The sequence below is a fragment of the Maylandia zebra genome, linkage group LG15 (assembly GCF_041146795.1).
Source record: "Maylandia zebra isolate NMK-2024a linkage group LG15, Mzebra_GT3a, whole genome shotgun sequence".
In the NCBI taxonomy this organism is placed as follows: Eukaryota; Metazoa; Chordata; class Actinopteri; order Cichliformes; family Cichlidae; genus Maylandia; species Maylandia zebra.
The window spans coordinates 2,198,781-2,214,685 of record NC_135181.1 but is presented as its reverse complement, the minus strand read 5'-3'; positions in this window follow the sequence as shown (position 1 = coordinate 2,214,685).

Sequence of the window (15,905 nt, the reverse complement as noted above, 5' to 3'; positions counted from 1 at the left end):
AAGAAAAGTGACTGCACTTCTTGTTTCTTGAGGACGTTTCGCCTCTCCTCCCCAAAACTTCTTTAGTTCTAAAACCAAATGGTGGTCTCAGGTATTTTAGGCCCCAGTGGGAGTTTTCCCTTAAGGTGGTCGTTGCCCTCCTATTGATCATGTGTCTCATCACAAGAAAAAGGGTGTGGGTCATATTCAGCAGACGTTCAGGGTGAAACCATTGCGAGACCTTGCCTCACCGTATCTTCTTGAGATCAACTGATGCAATATGTGAGTGGGCCTTAAGGCACCTGGGAAAGGAGCTCAAACTGGATAATAGGTGGCAGACATTTGGTGTCGTGAGCCACAGCCACAGTAGACATAGATGGCTTCTTTCACTCGTACATCATGCACTTCAAACACAGCCTCACACTCACTCAAACACTGGTTCATCCCAAGTCCTGCTATGAGCTGTTTCTCGCCTTCTCTGTACTTCTTCTTACCATCATTTTGGTACAAGCTCATCTTACTTTCATCTTTCCAAAGTTTTCTCTGGCAAGAGCTGTGCAGGCTCTTTAAGATGTTTTCTGGCTAATCAGCTCTTCCTCATCTTGAGTGCAGCCAGTGGTTTGCATCTCATTGTAAACTCTGTATTTCCATTCCTGAAGGTGTCTCTTGATTGTAGACTTTGGTGATGATGCGCATGGTTGGATGTTGAGGGAAAGAATTATGGCCAGTGCATTCCTTTCTTTTTTGGTGTACCAGATTGAAGCTCATAAAGCTTTCTGTCTGAAAGATTCATTTGGGGGTTTTCAGCCTAATAATACAAGTTCAAAACTTGTCATTGGTCACAAAATAATACTACTTAAAAATGGGGTACTTAGTGTAAAAACAGCTGTAATTCCAAAACAGTTAATGCAATCCTTCTGTTAAAATCCTCAATTAACGTTATAAGTCTCTACTTTGATCAGAGAAAAGCAAAAGTACAAAAACATTACCATAGTCCAAAAACTTATGGACCTGCTTATGTGCAGTAAAGTAAAATCCAAAGACTTCAGTTTAAGAACAGCTTGGGTTTCAGAGTGGCAGGCAGCTCTTTGCGCTGGTGTGTGTGTGTGTGTGTGTGTGTGTGTGTGTGTGTGTGTGTGTGTGTGTGTGTGTGTGTGTGTGTGTGTGAATTAGAGACACATTGTAAAGTGCTTTGTACAGCCTAGATACAGGTTAAAAGTCACAATGTAAGTGCAGACCATTTACCATTTCGCCAGTCATGTGTTTCTAAGGAACATTAGAACAACATCAGCAGCTGTACTGTGTTTAATTATTGTCAGAACTAGATAAGGCACCATTAGTGTGAATGAATGAAGCTCTATTCAGCAGCCCTGCCACAGTGAGAACAAAGTCACTGATGACCGTTTAGTGTGTGTATCGCTTAGCTGCACTACACTATTATTAATTGTCTCTGTCACAGAAGCTGCCTAATATTCTGACTCATGTGGGAGTTACTAGTCGATTATAACAAGAGAGATCCTCATCATTGTTTAGCTCAAGGACGTCAAATAAGCATTGGAGACGAGGGATATCCTCACTGAACTGATGAGGCCATCAGCAGACATATTCAACTGTGGATATTAATTTCCTCTATATTAAAGAGAGTTTCTGGTGGATGTTTCAGACATGGAAGTTGAACTTCACCAGGAATGAACACAAAATTCATCCATCCAGCTTTCATCCCAGCTGAACTTATTATTAAGAGTTTATTGTCATTTAAAGATTTCAAATTTGCCAAAAAAGCACAACTTCCATCAAGTTTCATTGGAATTGGGAACAGTGGTACCTTGAAGCACATTTGACTTTACAATTTTGACCTTTAATTGCACAGCCATCATTAGGTATGTGTGAGGGAGCAAGTTTTTTTTGTCAGTCAGCGTTTGATGGGAAATTGGGCATTTTCAAAGATAGAGAATTTGACCTTTAGTTATGGTGCACTGGCATTTTTAAAAGGCTGGAACACTTTACACTATAGGGTACAGGCTATCATTTTGGCCAAATACAGGGTGACCACAGATGTGAAGGACAGACTGAGCCTGATAAACAAGTATCGCACAAATAATATATTACATATTATTTATATATTATTATTTTATAATAATATATTCTTTTCAGATTGTTTATCCCTCTAATGCGGCCTAAAATCATAGCAGCAGAAATGCTGAAGAATCTCCTCAAAAGTCTGTAATTGTTCTTTCCTCCAGTTCTTCACATGTCTGTATGAATATATTTTGTATGTAATTTCCCCAGAGCCTCTAAGATGGCTCACCTCTTGCTCTCTGTGATTGTTGAACGCTTGGCATTGATCCCCAGGTCTTATAACCGATAGCCTGTGGTACCTACTTAACATGTTCCCCATGAGCCACCAGTGATCACATATCATATCTCTGCTGAACTGGTAACATCAGTCTTTGTTGAAGCTAATCAATACACAGAAGCTGACACAAGCTGTGTCCCAAAACGTCGGCTGCATCCTTCGGAGGACCTGGCCTTCGCGGTCTACGTAAAAATCCCGGAGGAACCCACCCGATGGATTAATAAAGTTTTATTTAATCTAATAATATAATAACTTTGATCTCAGCCAAACCGATTTACTCCGGAATAAGTAAAACACAGAAAAAAGCCAAATAATTACATGACTTATATATCATGTATAACCTGAGTAGCGAAAGACAGCGGGGCTCTGAAAATGATGAAGCCGGGAGTCCGCTGCTCTCGCCGGCTCGAGTGACCATTGAACCCCCCGGCTAACTATCGAGCTGGTGGGTAACAGACGTCTCCGAAAACTTCGGAGCACTTTTGCAAATATGCGATGTCTTGATAAACCAAGCAGATATTTGAAGTTTACACAGCTACTTTCTCATCTGGAAATATGTTAAAAGTTTATTTTGTGACCCAGAAAGATTAATAAGAGTAATATTAAAACTTAGTAGCGGTCGACATTGTTGGAAACGGGAATTCTGACTTTTTTCTCAGAAGAAAAAAAAAGAAGAAAAAAAAGACGTGCCCAATCCTCTTTCTTAAAAAATGGAGGCTTGCCAAAACAATGACACATTTTAATCATATGATGCAGTCACGTGACCAATTCAACTAAGATGGCGGATGGCATTGTACAGCTGTTGTTTTGTTTGCTCTCAATTCTGACAGCCCTATTAAAGATTAATATCAGTTTGTACTCTTGCAGCAACAACATTGTCAGTCCATTTAAAAAACTTGGTGCTTTTCCTCAACGTTTTGCCGCGATGTTTCAAAAAAAGTAAATAAATGGCAGATGGAAATGACGCAGGTCAAATCGTCTTACGCTTCACGCAAGTGTTTTCAGTGTGGATGAAAACGACTGAAAACGATAGTGTGGATGTGAAGTGTTTTTAGACGAAAACATCGTTTTCAAATTTATCCAGATTAGTGTAACTTTTAGATCGAGATTTGTTACAGTTGGTACGAAGATTTCAATTTACAACCTTTTAGACACACCTAATCCACACGGTCACGCTCACTCGCCGAACAAAGGCGTTAAAGACAGAATACAATCAGTCACCACTGCCCGTTATTTGAGTATCTTCAAAGATCTGTGGAGACACTTCAGACCCTGCGAGCCAATCATAAGCCTTGTTTTTCTCCCACAATGTGACAAGAAGATGTTAATGAGGCAGGCGGTTGAGATGGATGCCTAAAAATAGCACTGGCATGGTGACACCGCTGACAAAATGTGCTGAACTCCTTCAGGAATAGAAATACAGGCTTCTAGGGGGGGAAGAAGAGCTAAATTGCACTTGTGGCTGGAATGTGAGCTGCTTTAAACAGTGCAATCACTCTCTCTCACTCACACACACACACACATATTTCCATCTGCAATTTTTGGTCCTTGAGGGGCAGACTCATTTCTCCTGTATGGGAGTCATTTGTGCCAGCCTCTAAGCTCTCACTCTCTCATAACGATCACTTGTCATCTTTTGAAATTGGTTTCTCTTCATCTTGTTATCAGTTCTGTTTCTTCTCAGCTCGTTGCTAAATTTCCACTTTGAGTCCCGTAGTGCTCCGCAACTTACCGAACTGTTGAAGGTAACAAGCCAGCTGATGGATATTGCCAAAGAGCCAATTTATGTCTCACTGAGGCAAATTGATGGCAGCGGGAGTGGCAGGCATAAGCTTTTTTTCTGAACTAAAGGTATTACTTAACTGTGGAGCTGGGATTCAATTTAATATTCTTTCACATTCTTGGCACTTTCCTGCTCACCTGGCTTTACCCTAAAAGCCGCTGGCCACGATATCACTCCTACTTACACACAGATGCGTCTTCACCTCAGCTCGACCCCATCTTCGGCCCCTCCGTGGCTGCCGAACCTTCTACCCCAAGGTTGCCAGGGAACGGTGTCCCCTTGAATTTGCATAGTGGGTGGATGCATGGACGAGTGGAGCAGTAGATGGAGGAAGATGTGTGGGGTAGGGGAAGATTAAGGGCCTCCAGAATGCTACTCTTTACGCTACTTTTCTTTTTGATCTTCTAACTGTCCCTCTTGGCAGGCCGACGCTGTTTGAGCCCAATTAGACTGTTACAAATGCTGCTCTCGCATGTCTTTGTTCCCCCTTTTTGTTTTGTTCTATGCACCACTACAGACACTAATGTTTCTCTTTGTACATATTCATGCTCTACTGAAGAGAATGGAGTTAATGAGTCACTTGGTGTATTGGCTGCGTCAGATTAAAAAAAAAGAGAAAAAACTATGAAAGTATAAATAGTCTTGTTTATGTGAAGTCAGCAGAAGTGACCTGTCTGAAAACAGTCCTTGCTGAGCACTATTTAAATATACAGGCAATATTTTTTTTTTTTACAAAGCTTTCCATCATGACCTTGGATGATATCCCACATAGCAGACAGGTGTGGCCCAGATCTGGTGTCAATCCAGCACTGCTTGCTGACTTCTGGCATGGTAAGTGGTATGTCGTCCAGATATGGGCCAGGCCCGGTATAGATGGCACTGTCTATGTGATGGCATGGCATATCTGGCCCGATTATTGTTTGGTTTATGTGGCCCAGGCTCATAGAAAACAGGTCTGGCCCGGATGTGGCATCAAGCTGGCACTTCTGACTGACCGATGTCATGGCAGGGTGTATGTCCACCAGATGTGGGCCAGGTCTGGCAATGATGGCACTGTTTATGTTCCTATTTTCCTATTTTAGTTAGAAGACCCAAATGTCATGTTGCAATACTATACTATACTATACAGGTTTGACTGCATTTGAAATGTGCATAGGCTGATATCTGGGGCCAGTGCTGAAACTGTTCTGGGCCAGCACAGGGCCAGCAGTATGTCTGCAAATGCCCTTGTGCTGGCCCATGTGTGGGCCACCTCTGGCAAACCAGGTCTGGGCCACCAAAGGGCCGTCATTCTTTGCGGTATGTGGGCTACGTGTAAGCACATTGTGTGGGCCCGATCCGGGCCATACAAATTTTGCTATGCAGGATGGTTCACTTCATGCATCATTACTATCCACCCCAGTTCATTTAAGGGTTTCTGTGTATAAGTCCGCCTGCAGGGCCGAAGTTGATCCCCCTTTGTGTATTTGTATCAAGTATTAATCTCTGTTATTTTTTTTTAGTTATTTGCAGTATATTAACAGTTCAGCAGTGAAGAGTAGACAAGAAAGAAGGAGCAGGGGAAAACACACAGCGAAGAGCCACAGGTCAGCCTCAAACCCGCCACTGTATTTTGGCTATAAGGCATATGGGCACCTGCTCATCCAGGCACCCCAGTATTATGTCTTTTAAGCCTACGAATCCTATTAAAAGAATTCTCCTCTTGCCCCTGCGGTCTTTATCCTTCAAGCTAGGGTCTTTAAGGCCTGGGAGCTTCAAGGTCTTGCGCAGTATCTTAGCTGTTCCTAGGATTGCGCTCTTCTGGACAGAGATCTCTGATGTTGTTCCTGGGATCTGCTGGAGCCACTCGCCTAGTTTGGGAGTCACTAGACCTAGTTCTCCGATTACTACTGGGACCGCTGTTACCTTCACCCTTCAAATCTTCTTGAGCTCTTCTCTGAGGCCTTGGTACTTCTCAAGCTTCTCGTGTTCCTTCTTCCTGATGTTGCTGTCATTTGGTATCGCTGCAATCAGATGTTTTCCTCAACACCAGATGGAGAGCAAAACAAAGCAAAGAGTGAGGAAATATTTCCAAGTCCGACTCTAGATGCAGGTAAACGAATGCTTGGTGTTTACTGGATAAGTGCCAGGGCTTCTGTTGGCTAACACGTGCTTGAATGTGTTAGAAACAGAATGCTTGTTGAACATACTCATGCTCTCAGTGATTGGTTAACTAAACTAACAGAGTTCACAGCTAATGAATGGCGACCCTGTGCAATTCATTATGAAACACAGCTTGTGAGCATAAATGGTGTCCGTGGCAGTTCAGACAGCAACGGCACGACTACCAGTCTTAGTGCTGAAGCCAAGTCCATATGAACATTTGAACAAAGAAATCCTGGCAGAAATCCCTCCTTTTAATGCAAATTCTGCCCAGAAGCAAAGTCAGAATATCAGCTGGACTGGCAACTGAGTTGGAACAATCACACTGAGATGAAGCATCCAACTGGTCTTTGGAAATTTTTGCCAGTGAACAACGGTGGCAAGAAATCATCACCAAAGAATAAGATGGTGACTAAAGTGCCACAAAATTTCCTAAAGAGCTGAATTACATTTATAAACTTGCATGTTTTAAGGCGTCCTGCTGGTTTACATGCTAACAGTATTATACCGTAATTCTTTTGGTGAGGTAAGTGGAAAACGGTAGAGATCTGTGTGAATGGAAGGAGGAGGTTCTACTGGAAAAGAAGAGCTCACAGCATCTCCAAAAATGTTAGGAACGTGACTAAAAACTGAAACAGCAGCACTCACCTCTCTGTTTGCATAAGGCTTATCCATGAAACATTCGATGTGCCTTACTGTTCAAGTTCCTAAGCAAAAAGGATGAGCACGCTGAATCGACAACCAAGAGACACAGACTTAAAACAAGGGGAAGCAGGTAGTTTGGCTCTGCCCAAAGTTCAACACAATCCCCCAAGGCTCCCTAACTGACATGTTATATCTTGTTTGTTGCATCAGTACACAAAGTCTCTGCTGCTGGTTGCCAGGCTACCAGACTATCAGACTCCTGGAAGTTCCCAACATGTAACTCGACCCTGAAAAACACAATTTATTTTCACGTGTTAAATAAATGAGATAAAGTGTAATAGAGTGAGGACATTTACAGCTTAATCGCTTATAACTATATTGGGATGACAGTGCATTCACCCTCCTATCAAACTGTCTGCAACAATAGGGAGTAGAATATTTCCCAAGTGTCACAGAAATCACTAATAGCAGCTGGACGATTACATCCATGAAATACTATATAAGTAACCTGTGATGTCACATTGTGGAAGTTACGTTTTTCAGATGTAAAGACACTAAACACCCCCCCACACCCACTCAAAAAAGTAGATCTTTTGTTTCAGTCGTTTCCACTGCACAAACATGTCCAAATGTAACTGTGAAAGAGGTGACACACGGTGGCAATAAAAGCAAAAGACGCAAATTGTCATGACTACACAGCCTCCCCACCCCTCTTTTCAATATCAGTCCAATAGCTTTAGATCCCCAGGTCCCTGACAAGGTTTATTAGAGTGCGGTGCTGCTGGCTAACTGCTGAGAGGCTGAATGAGGAAGGGAAAAGTGTTAATTTACAGCTGTTGCAGTGACAGCATAATCACTGAGGCTGGGGGGGCACGGATTGCTTCTTTACCAGCTGGATGGGGTGATGATGGTTGGTTGGTTAGTTAGCGTGTGTAAAGTTAATAATACAGCTTGGCAGTGTAATTGATTTGTTGTTCGTTAATTAGTTGTTTATCATTCAGAAAGATGCCGTCTGAAGCAGAGCCAATCCGCTGTGAGCGCTGCTGCTTCGGCTAATAGGTCATTACCAGTACAGTGTTTTCAGGCAATCTCATTTAACATGCATGGATGTTCTATTTCAAACAAAGCTTGTTTTTCTGCTTTCTGTTCAGTTATGACTTGCTTTGCAATATGAAAGCAGGGCACATACCATTCAAACCATTAGCGTATTTGTGTTTGACATCAAACGCACATCTTTGTGGACTCTGAGCACTTTCACCTCATCCAGTCTGTAGGAGATGACCGCAAGGCTATTATGCTGACCTGCTGATTCCTGGCAGTCTGGGAAAGTATATCAAGTCTTTTTTATCACTGTGCTTTGAAAAGAGAGCAGAAAGGAGTGGGCTGGGTTATTTAAAAAAATGGCCCTTGTGGAGCATTAGCGGATTTTATCCAGAAATCCCATTTGAGCAAGTAGTTGGTGACAATAGAGAGAAAGGGCTCCCCGTTAACTGGGGGGGAAACAAACTTGAGCAGAACCAGACCCAGGACAGGCCAAGGGGAGGGGGTAAGGGTGGAGAAAGACCAGAGTGAGTATAAAAAGATAGGAAACATCACACAGCCTGACAACAAACACCACAGGAAAGTAACGTGCAGAGTCTGGACCCTAAGAAGAAAAAACCCAGCATGTAGTGTTCACATAGAAATGCAAAGAGACTGAAGAATGGAGGACAGGTTCCCTTTGGATTACAGGAGCTCCAACTGTGTTCACTGAGGCTGTTATTTCTTTTTCTCATGTGTTGTAATGCTTTGTATCTGGTTTTATTTAACATAATCAAACCCTTAAAAATATCAGTGGTCATTTTCGGCTTCCTTCATGTGCATCGCCTCTTTAAGGTCAGTTTTTAAAACCTTGTGATGTCCCTCCAGCCTATGTGCTCACATTTTTCCAGACAACGAAATTTTGGAAAGCTTTAGAAAAAGAATCACTCTGATGTAAACTAAGATTTCCAAGGACACATGAAGATGAGGGTCAGGAATTTTTCATAGCAAGTCATCCAAACTTACCTCATGCTGTGGATGAATCATCTCACGTGTTCTCTTGACTTAAGCCTACAAGGTTTTCAGCATCATTTCACTGCCATGTGATTGCACTTATTTCTGTCACACTGACTTAAAGTTATGCTAACGTGTTTACAATATTCTAACCATTTGCTCTTTAGCTAGACATCACAATATGTCAGTTAGCCCAACTTTAATAACCTCCAAACATCGCTGCTGTTTAGTTTTTTATTTGATTCATGTCTGTGTTTTGGCTTTTTATAAATCCAACATGGTTTAACATCATTAGGTGGGAACTAGCACAAGCTAACCTCCTGCTACCTTCAAATTCTGTTAAACTTCATAAATCCTCTTTTTCATGGATGCCTGGGTATAAAACTTTATTGTAACACCTGGGAAAGCAGCAGCACTGACCATTTTATTAAAGATGAAAGAATTTGGCTATTTTTCAACTTTCAGTAAGGGATGGTTTATTATCACCTGACGCTGTCGCCGTGGCTACGTGCTTGAATGTGGGAAATACACTATAAAGATCGCGCATCAGCTTGTGCAGCCTGAAATCATGACCCTACCAGAAAGGTTATGAATGTACATGCAAAAAGTGGTTCATGTAGTTTGGCCCCAGTCACACATGCTCAGAAGCCAGTTAGCGGAAACCAGTCATCGGGTATGTCAATCTGGCTGCAACCAAACTTATCCCAAAAAGGTTTTTTGGTGAAGCTCTTTGCGAATGAATTCAGCAATCAGTTGTCAGCTGATCAAGTTGACAAGTGGTGGTTGGCAGGGGGTTGCTGATCAGTCTCTAAGACTAGAAAAGCTCTATTATATACCAGTGATTTCGATGCAGTCTGCTATGCAATGATTTACCCAATGAGCCATTATTATTGGTACAAACGTTTGTGTCCACATCTGTCATCATTTAAAGGATATACCTTTTGGTGTGTTGCATGTAGAAATCACATCACCATTTGCCCTCCGGGGTGACGTTATCACATCCACCCACTGTGTATCCCACCATGTAGTTGTTGCTTAAACTGGTGGATCAATCAAACACGAAGTATAAGTAAACAAATTATATTAATTTGTGTAATAATAAAAATTGCACTGATAAATGTGATGCATATGTCACTAACATATGCATGACATATGCATATCAGATCCATAGACGCACACACATACAAGAATGCAATGTGCACACACACTGGTGGGCTGCTCTAATAAAGTGTCTGATTTCCACGCTGCTTAGTGGAAAAAGAACCATCTGCTACCTCTAAATCATCAGAAAACGAAGAGCATCTGTTTTTTAACACTTCCTCTGAAAAACAGCAACTTTTCAACACCTCCTACTGTGCATGAGCTTCAGCTTGAAACCATGGTGATGGTATTTATTATTAGGATGCTGGGTGAAGTGTTAGACTACAGTGGCATAAATGCTGCTAATCTAGTACTTTCTATTTCTTTTGATACTTAGTTTTCCTCTCTTAATCTGAACACAACTATTCATTCATCTTCACTTAAACACAGTTCTACCTGCAACACGGATGTGAAAGGTTGAACAGAGGCTAAGCAAGGCCTGACTTCCTACTTCCTACTGTTCTATTTGGGAGGCAACTTGTCTTCTAGTTTGCTTAACTAAACACACATGTGCATGAAAGTGGTTTAAAAGGTGCATCGCTGCCATATCGATAAGAACCTGTGTTGGAGTCACAGGGCAGGGTGGTACAGCACGGGTAGGAAAAGCTGCAATGATACATCAAAGGGCCCGTTACTGGAAATAGCCATGACAACCAGTGTGCCTCACCATGACATCCCCACAGAGGGCAAAAACACCGTGCGTGGCCTTTCGGATTTTTCTCCTGCTACGTCTGATTCACTGGAACAGAGGAAAGATAAGAAAGAAGAAGAAAGTATTTGATATGTGTCCCTTTGAATTTGCAAGATCATTTGATCAAATGGACGGCAGGTAATAAATACGCAGCCCTGCTGAAACATGATCCGCTTTATCTGTGCAAAAATGTGCATCAGTAAAGATACTTCAGTCTAGCAGTTTCTGTCACAGTCTTCAGGTAACAAACACAGTTCTCACAGCCAGTACTAGTATTTTCAAATCGCACTGATAGAGCTGAATGCACATAACAGCAGAATAAAGAGAATCTTTCGTGAAACGGCAAAAAAATAGTGTCTGCAGAAAAAGGACTGCTGCACAAATGTGCAAATCAGAAATGCTGTGGCTGCGTTAATCACTGAGAGGACAGCAGAATAATGTTCAAGGTCAAGGCAGATGTTAGAAATCGATTGGCTTCACTCTTTTTATGAAGTTGAGTGAGCGATAACTACTAACTGAGTTTTTTAAGAAACTGGAAAACTTCAAGCTAACAAGGACATCTCACACTTGAGGGTTGGCTATTGGTAAAATTCAGATTCCGACTACAAAGTCAGTCCGAAGTAGTGAGTCATTATGACACGGATCAAGGAATGCCAGATTTCTATTGTATTTTTTCAGTTGCTCTGAATACGATTGCCTGTCAGCATTCACGCAGGCCTCCGAACATCGCTGAGCCATTAATTTATACAGTGTAATTGCCTCATTATGTGCTTATCGCCACATAATGACTCGTGCACGTTGCCCCAAATGTTAAAAAATGAGCCCGCCACGTGTTGAGCAAACATCTCCGATGTGTTTGGATCTTTGCTGACCAGCAGCTACAGTAAAATCCCAGAGGGGCAAAAACGAATCAACCTAGCAGCAGTGCAACACTGATCTGTGGCTGCTGCTTTTTTGCCATCTTGGCAAATTGGGATCCTGCTGTAGAAAAACCACAGAGGCACGTTTTGAGCATCTTGACAGGTGGTTAAATAACTGTTTCCTCATATGAACTACTAATCTGTCGTAGTGAATAGCAGCAGATACTCTGCTTTACAGGCGCTCTCACTACAGGAAAACTGTGATTGGTGTAGGCGAGGCTGCTGCCAGCGTAGAGCTCGCAGGAGGCAGGGTTACCCTTAAAGGTAGGTTTTTACATCCTTTACTGACCTATGATGCAGGGCGGGTTCAAGGTTTATTTTAAGTGTGGTGGCACGTTCCCATCTGCCTTATCTGTAACTATCCAACAAAGGCAAAAAGGTCAGTAAATGTTCCCGTTCACAGTTGATACCTGGTGTTGTGTCTGCTGCAGCAGTCCATCTGCTTCAGGTTTGATGTGTTGTGCATTCACAGAAGCACTTCTGCATACGTTGGTTGTAACGGGTGGTTATCTGACATACTGTTGCCCTTCTACCAGCTCAGAACAGGTGTTCATTTTCAATCAAGAAGGTATTTTCACCTGGATGTTCACTTTTTCAGACCATTCTCTGTGAACTCCATGGATGGTTGTGTGGGAAAGTCCCAGTAGATCAGCTCTTACTGCTACACTCAGACTAACCTCTGACCTCTAACAAGACTGATTCTGTGAGAAATACACAATTTTAAAAAAACATCAAAAATTTGATGACATTCAAAGAAAAGTGGAGCAATCTCTAAAATCACTGCTGACACGTTGTCGTGCACAGACCCACGCTGGTAGTTTGTCAAACAGCCGTATTCAATTCCCACATGAGTAGCCTAAAGCTGATGAATAGCTCTAGCAATATTGCAGTTGCTGCTATATACTGTCTGTGTTTGTGATAATTACCAGCTCATAATGCACACGTGCGCTCTTTGCTTTAGAAATGAAAAGAAGAAAAGGCAACAGGGCAAAAAAAAAAAGGCAATACAGGTGGGAGAGGTTTCATCGCTATTACAGACCACTAATAAGCTGCCATCACCTTTCTCGCTCATGAATGATGAATCATTTCATTGACACTGGTTATGTCAAAGAACCAGTTTGAAGGGCAGCTCTCTGCGAGTCAGTCAAAGTTTCCCTTTTTCTGTGGCCGGCGATACCTCCGCAAATTGAGCAAGTTCATTATCCGTGCCCGAGCAGTTACGCCGGGCTTGTGAAGCCGCGGACTCTACTGGCTGCTGATTGTCACGTGCCACAGTGTGAGCCCCCCCCCTTACAAAAGAGAGCAAAAAGCTGTGAGCATCAAAGGCATTGGAGATGAAGGCCTTTTACACTAATACCCAGAGTTGCACACAGTCACACAGACTCCCTCAAAGAAAACGTCTCATGGATACACAAACTAATTGGCTCGACAACTAATCCCAGCTCTGCGTGGCTGCTGATACAACTCCTGTGCAGTAAGAACATGAAGTGAGCAGGCCAGGAAACAGGGATGCAACCCTGAAGAACAACACATTCAGGCATTTACACGAGCAAAGGTGAAAATTTAATAAACCTAGTTATTTCTTTTTATATGAACTTTGTGCGAGTGTGAGTGCAGCTGGTTTTTAGATGAATGCAGATTTATTTAATTATTTTTAAAAACAAAGCTTTAGCACTTCTTAGTTTGATGGCCTTTGATACATTGATTCCTTCAACAGAGTAAATCTTTAATCATTCAGTTTTGTTTTGTTTATTCTTTTATGAAGAGACTGTGAGCAAACATCACGCAGACAATAAAGACAGAGAGAGACATGGTTACACTATGGAAAACTACATTGATTGACACCCTTCATGCTGAATGAAGAAACATATTACTGAGTGTAAAGACATGTTTCAAATTAAGCAGTTTAAAAAGGTCATAGTATTGTATCCCTCCACAAAAGCACTTTTCCTTCACTCTGCTGCTTTTCTTGTGTTTCCTGGAGTGTTTAGAGGTAGAATGGGAGGCAGAGCCTTCAGCTTTCATGCCCCTCTCCTGTGCGACCAGCTCCCAGTTTGGCCTTCCCAGTTTAACAGACACCCTCTCTACTTTTAAGATTAGATCATCCCCAACTGGTTGCAGCAATATAAAGTGCCTTGAGTGCTGTTGTTGTGATTTGGTGCTTATTAAAGTTGAAGAAGAACTGAAAATGATGAAGTGCGGCCCAGTTCCCACAGGCCTGTCGCTAAGGAAAAAAAAGAGTGTTCCCCAATCGGCTTTAAGTAATTGCTGGTAGCTGCTAGCATGAAATTGGTCACAAACAGACATACAGTGCTGCAGTGAAAACCTCCATGCAATTGTTTTGTTCAATAACAGGTTGTTGTAGTCACCTGTAGTTTGCATGGACGACATCAACTTGTGTGCAGTGACTCACAAACTACAAATAATGAAAGCAGAGAAGATTCGTCTTCAAAGTAAAAGTTGTGCTGTTTAAAATGTGACGGTAAGATACAGCTTTTACTTTTGCAGACAAACATTTCAGCTTTGAGACTAAACAGCAAGTCTGTGCAGATAGGTCAATATAGTTTATGCAAACTATAGATGATTGTGGAAATCTGCCAGCAACCAAAGCACCTGCAAGTGCAGCTTCTTCTTCTTCTTCTTCTTCTTCTTCTTCTTCTTCTTCTTCTTCTTCTTCACTATCTGAAACAAGCTGTTTGTTGCAGTTTGAAAACAAACAAAACTGACAATAGAGATGGTCATCTATCTGTGGAGAGGATAGATAGATCTGTCTCAAAAATTTGAACAAACTAAAGGACTAAAGATTAAATCACACAATGCATCATTTTCCTGAAAATGATGAACTATGAATTCAAATCAAAAATGTCACTTTTTATATTGGACGTTTTTAAATCATATTCCTGATGATGTATCAACTTGTTTATTGGTTGACCAGCACTCCCCCACCCAGCACCAGGAAGTCACTGAATATTGTTTCCTGGGCTTAATCTGGTTAGTCAGTCACATCCATTTTACATCTAAATTTGAAAGATGAAAAGTGGTGTTTTCGGGCCATTATAACGACTACAATGTAACCAATTTCTCACTGAGTAATTTTCCCTTGATTAAAAGTCTAAAAAGCATCTAGGTGATACACAGCAGTCAAGGTCAAAATCAGATTATCTTTGAAACAGAAAATGTATTTCTATATAAAATGTAAACGTGTTTTCTGTGCGTCTGGATTTTAAATACATTTGATTTGGTTGTAAAAGATGTTCAGATCAGCCGTCTCACAAAAGCTGCCTTCAGTGTCTGAGTTTTTGCAGATTAGATTTAATCTACAAAGCGCTCACCCTGGTGATTTCCATACAGTATTTACTGTAGCTTCTGTACAGGCAGACTGCCTCATGTTTCTTTAAAAAGCTTTGCAGCCAGAGATGCTGTAATATGTGAAAGTGAGTCAGACGGTGAATAAAGACAAAGCCAGACACACATCCTGACAAAGATTTCTATTGACTGATGTGAGACAGTGCGCTCTACGCTCCTGTGCACTCTACTGTTGTTTATATACTGTACTTTATAACCTAGTTTCTAGTTACTATGGTTACCTCATGCTCAGTGCATAGATGTCTCACTCCAGAGCGATCGAGTGAAAGAGAGAGAGAGAGAGAGAGAGAGAGAGGGAGTTGGTTTGTGTCTGTGCTCAGCAAATTTCACCTTAATTTAGTAATTTAGCCAAAACGGAATAAAGATTGTTCATTTGCCGTGTTGTCACTGGCTTAAAATTAAAGTCCAGAGACATAATTATTCAAATGCAGATGTTAAAGCTCTGCAAGTAGTACTCAATATCCAGCTAAAAGTGATTTTATGATTATTTCTATGATTAAATTATAAACAGATTTTATGTGCTGAGGACTCTAAAGAAGAAAATGATTGTTATATTTATATATATATGTATATATATATATATATATATACACACACACATATATTTATTTATTTATTTATTTTTTCTCTGTTTTCTGTTTGCATCAGACTAATTCTATTATCACTTAAGGGTTTATTAACAAGTGTTTGCAGACAAATTGGTGTCTTTCATGCAAACTACCACTGACTGCAATAATCTGCTTGCAGCCAAAGCAACCACACGGGTATTTTGGTGCAGCAGCCTTTACGTATGGCACTGATTTCATCCACCAGCAATCTCGAGCAACTATTCTCCAGCCAGAAAGATAA